At 42.5% G+C, this 4,299-nt stretch overlaps 1 non-coding gene across 1 annotated transcript; it reads left to right on the forward strand.

Moving 5' to 3' along the window:
* The first annotated feature begins 596 nt into the window (after positions 1 to 596).
* Positions 597 to 715, forward strand: LOC112480583. Its single transcript, XR_003046658.1, has one exon. It is a non-coding gene; the product is annotated as a 5S ribosomal RNA (ribosomal RNA).
* The last annotated feature ends 3,584 nt before the right edge of the window (positions 716 to 4,299 follow it).

The raw sequence follows: 4,299 nt of genomic DNA on the forward strand, positions 1-4,299 counted from the left end.
TCGTCTGGAGAGCTTCAGAGGGTCCCCTCCCTGATCAGCACGTGCGAGGAAACCAACCGAGGCTGGGGGGAGACCCACGTGGAAGGATTCGATGACGTGGTACCCGACATTCACACCAGCCTAACTGGGAAACCTCGCGATCGAGTCATGGGGCATTGGGCAGAGTACACAGAGAGTCTTTCCCCGAGCAGAAGGGTGGTTAGCCACGGACCCAGGACTTCTCCGATCCCGTCCAACAAATTTTAAAAGCAAGACCTGAAAAGATCAAACTCTTTCCAAGTAACATACCTGGATGCCAGAACGAAATCCAAGAGATTTATAGGAATATAAAATATCCAGCACCCAACAAAATAAAGCTCAGAATATCTGACATCCGACAAAAAATTATCAAGCATGAAGCAAAGCAGGAAAAGTCAATCAATAACGAGGCGAAGAAATCAATAGAAATCAATCTAAAACACAGATATCAGAATTAGCAGATAGGACACAACTATATAGATTCAAAAAGTAAGTGGAAATAGAATTAGTAAATACAAATTTTACTGAAAGAAGCAAAAATTTAAGTAGAGACATAGAAGATATAAAAATAAGACTCAGTCTACGGCCACGCCACCCTGAGCGAGCCCGATCCCGTCTGATCTCGGAAGCTAAGCGGGGTTGGGCCTGGTTAGTACTTGGATGGGAGACCACCTAGGAAGACCAGGTGCTGTAGGCATAAAATAAATGAATAAACAAACAAACAAACAAATAAATAAAGGATTGTAAGCTGACAAGGTCCTTGCAATCTGTGAGGTCAACCAAGGATTGCCTTGCCAAATAAGTAAGTAAGTAAGTAAATAAGTAAGTAAATAAACAAATAAATAAGACAGACTCAAATAAAACTTGTAAATATGAAAACGTCAATATGTGAGATAAAAGATACTGGATGAGATTAAGGGCAAATCTGAAAAGACTGGTGAATTTGAAGACACAGCAATAGACACCATCCAAAATGGAAGCAATAAAGAAGCGGGAGTTTTTAAAAATATGAAAAAAAACAGAAACATCGGGGAGCCATGGAACAACTTCGGGTAGCCTAACATGTGTGTAATCGAGGTCCCCAAAAGGAGAGAACAGTAACAATATTTGAAGAAACATGGCAAAGAAAAAATCTCCCAATGGATGAAACCCAGAACTTAAAGAATGTCAACAAACTCCAAGCAGAAAAACATGTAGAAAATGACGCTGAGGTACACCACAATCAAATTGCTCCAAACCAGCGACCAAGAGAAATCTTAAAAGCAGGTAGATGGAGGGAAAGACACGTTCCATACAGAAGAACGATGAGGATGGCAGCTGACTGCCCAGTGCAAATAACGTAGGTGGGAAGACACTGGAGCGATGTGGTTCAAAGTACTGGAAGAAAAGCTGTCAACCTAGAATTCCACACCCAGCGGAAGCGTCTTTCAGAAATAAAGGTGAAATCAAGACTTTTTTAGACATACCAAAGCTGAGAGTATTCATTGCCCGCAGCCCTGCACTCCGAGAAACGTTGAAGAAAGTCCTTCAGGCAGACAGCCACAGCACAGAGGCTGGAGGGCGTCGGGTGGCGGCGTGTTGTTGGGCTGATGCTCTCTGAGAAGTACAGGTAGGCTGTGACAGGCCGAAGGTGCACAGGGCGGATACGACAGCAACCACCGAAATAACGAAGCAAAGACGGATAGTGAACAGGCCAACGACGGATCTAAAATAGAATCATAAAAGTTCAGCTAATACAAAAGGAACAATGAACAGAAAGGAGAACCGGAAAAGAATAGCAAGGCGTGAGATTTAAACGTAACCGTAGAAATAATCACATTACGCGGGAGAGGCAGGGGTGAGTGGGGGGAACGCACAGGATTTCTAGGTCAGTGATACTGTCCCGGACTGTATCCTGTAATGACGGATGCATGACAGTGCACACTGTGCAACCCGCGGAATGTGCAACGCCGAGAGTGAACTCTAAAGTCAATGACGGTCTTCGATCGATGACGCCGGTTGCAATGAATGCACCACTCAGATGCAAGATGTTCACTGCAGGGGAGGCCGAGGCGAGGCCGGGATGCTCGGGAGCTCTCTGTACTTCCTGCTCGTCTTTTTTTCCTGTAAAAATGCTCTATTATTTTTTTTTAATTGAAGCAGCTTATATTAATGTAGGATAAAGTAGATTTTGAGAAAACGATATTATCGGGAAAAAAATCTCGATGATGAAAGGGCCAAGTCATCGAGGAGACATAATCCTAAATGTTTATGCGTCTAAGAACGCAGCCTCAAAATACATGAAGGAAAAACTGAGAGAGCTGGACGGAGAAGCAGAAAAACCCACAATTATAGGTGGAGATTTAATACGCCTCTCGATAACTGATAGAAATAGATAACAAAACACTCAGTATGTAGAAGCTTTGGATAACATTATGAACCAACTCGGTTTAACTGGCATTCATAGAACAGTCCACCACCAGCAGCAGAATACACATTATTTCCAAATGCATATGAAACATTTATCAAGCTGGACCATATTCCGGGCCATAAAACAATTCGCAATACATTTAAAAGGATTCAAGTCATATAAAATATGTTCTCTGGCCATAATGGAATTAAATTGCAAATCAATAATAGAAAGGCACATGACACATCTCCAAATATCGGAAAATTAAAGTATGCTCTGGTCAAAGGAAAAATTAAATGAGAAATTAGAAAATGTTTTGAACCAAATTAACACAAGAACACAATGTATCAGAATTTTGGGGGATGCCACAGATGTATAGCAATAATTGCCTACGGTAGAAAATAAGAAAGGTCTAAACTCCGTGTCTTCAGTTTTCACCTTAAGAAATTAAGAAGAGGAAATCAAACCCAAACTAGTCAGAAGAAATGAAATAATAGACATCATACTGAAAATCAATGACATAGAAAATATAAAAACAATAGAGAAAATCAATGAAGTCAAAAGCTAGTTCTTGGAGAAGATGAATCAATTTTATAAACCTCTAACCAGACTAATTAGGAAAAAAATGGGAGGAGGCGCAAATTCCAGTATCGAGATTTTAAAAGGTGACTTCGCTACAGAGCCTACAGATAATCAAACAATAATAAAGGAAAACCATGAACGAACCTTTACCAATAAATTCGAAAACTTTGATAAAATGGACCGATTCCTTGAAAGACACAAACCCACTCAAGAAGAAATAAATAACCGAATAGCCCTATATCGATTAAAGAAATTAAATCTGTAGTTAAGGACTTTCTCACAGAGAAACTATGGTCCCAGAAGGCTTCACTGGTTGATTCTACCCAGCACTTAGGGAAGAAATAATATCAATATCCATTCTCTACAAACGCTTCTAGAAAAGTGAAGAGATGGGAATATTCTCTGCTATGGGTTGGATATTCGATGGGGGATGTAAACTGGTGTGATCACTTTGGAACAAAGAGTTCGATGGTTTCCTATAAGTTAAACATACACTGACCTGATGATCCAGTATCCTCCCCAAGAGAAAGGCACATGTGTGTCTAAGCAGACTTGCACGTGAACACATAGATAGATAAGACATCCCACCCATCTGATGGAACCTGAGTCAGCAACGAGGAGGGACGGATTACGGGCACAAGCAACAGCGCGGATAAATGTCAAATGATTACAATGTAATTACAAAGTAACTACATTGTACAGAAGAAGTCATTCGTCAGAAGAGCCCAGGCCGCGGTTTCAGTGTGTGTTATCGACAGAATATTCATTCCTAGAACATAAGAACGCCCACGAGTCGATGAGAAAAAGATGGAAAAGCCTGATAGGAAAATGGGCGAAGAGTTTGAATAGCCAGCTCACAAAAGGGGAAACGAAATGGCAAATAAATATATTTTTTAAAAGCTCGGTCTCGCTATTACATAGATAAAATGGCAATGAATTCGAAGAGACACCATTTCGCACCCAGCAAGGTTGGCCAAAGCGGGGAGTCAGGCAGCTGCAAGTGATTCGAGGGTGTGGGACCGGGGGTCTCGGACCCACTGCCCTTGAAAGGACCCCGGCGCCTCCACTCTGGAGAGCTACGCACCAGCAAGGTTGCTCAAGGCCCATGCCCCGCAGTGCTGCTTCTGGAAATTCCTCTCGGGTGCACAGAGGTGTGTACAGTGGCCTGCAGCCCACCTCTGGCCCAGGAGGATGGCTCGAGACTGAAACGTAGTCGGTAAAAGGCCGGGAGGAGGGCGGTCGGCAGATTGAAGAGAACGCCCCTCATCTACGCGGATAAAGCTCCGAGTGAGAGCTCGGGGTACTGGAGG

The sequence above is a fragment of the Pteropus alecto genome, unplaced genomic scaffold (assembly GCF_000325575.1).
Source record: "Pteropus alecto unplaced genomic scaffold, ASM32557v1 scaffold105, whole genome shotgun sequence".
Lineage (NCBI taxonomy): Eukaryota > Metazoa > Chordata > Mammalia > Chiroptera > Pteropodidae > Pteropus > Pteropus alecto.